The sequence below is a fragment of the Triticum urartu genome, chromosome 6, assembly GCF_003073215.2.
Source record: "Triticum urartu cultivar G1812 chromosome 6, Tu2.1, whole genome shotgun sequence".
Taxonomy (NCBI): Eukaryota; Viridiplantae; Streptophyta; class Magnoliopsida; order Poales; family Poaceae; genus Triticum; species Triticum urartu.
The window spans coordinates 18,910,237-18,911,029 of NC_053027.1; the positions used below are offsets into that span (position 1 = coordinate 18,910,237).

The 793-nt window shown below is 43.0% G+C and overlaps 1 pseudogene; it reads left to right on the forward strand.

Moving 5' to 3' along the window:
• Positions 1–370: 370 nt before the first annotated feature.
• On the forward strand, positions 371–543 carry LOC125517819 (annotated as a pseudogene).
• Positions 544–793: the final 250 nt, after the last annotated feature.

The following is a 793-nucleotide window of genomic DNA, read 5'->3' on the forward strand; positions in this document are numbered from 1 at the left end:
CGGGTTTTCACCCCGGCCAACACTCATCGTCACCGGATTGGCTGTGTGTAATGGCCGACTGTAATTTCATTTCGCATAAAAGCTAAAGAAAACAAAAAGACTAGGTGTCATGAATAAAAGTTACAGTAAGCATTGTTCAAAATGAGTATGTATTAAAAGTAGTTCAAAATCTGCACAACTCAACGTTTCTCTGATGGGCTGGGCTTTGGTCATTCGCATGCCCAGCTACATGGGCCAAGGACCCTTCTTCGATGCTCTGCTCTCTGCTCGAGGAAGCGCATCACTGCATGCCTGCTTTCTAATTAGTCCCACCTCGCTAGCTTAGGCAACACTATACCCGTTTATAAGGCGAGACACGGCTAGTTGTAGCACGACCTTACTTGAACAGGATCTATTCTATAGGCTCATACCGCTGCATCCTTTACCAATAAGGAGGCAAGCACTTCAGTCTGGTTGATGCATTCTGACCTCTGGGCCAGAGCCTAATTAACAGCCAGGATCACCTAATGGGTGCAGGGTGGCTTGGAGGTTGTCTGACAGACTACACAAAATCTTTTTGTTCTTTGCAACTCCTTTCATCAAGTCTTTTTACCTTCTGGCAACCAATTCTCCACACAAAATCTTTTTGTTTTTTGCAACTCCTTTCATCAAGTCTTTTTACCTTCTGGCAACCAATTCTCTTGGAAACTATGCATGACTCATTTCTACAATAGATCTGGAATGCAGGTACATTTTCATCTCTTTTGAATTTGTTTAACCAACAAATCTCCCTCCTTAATTACACATCTGAAAC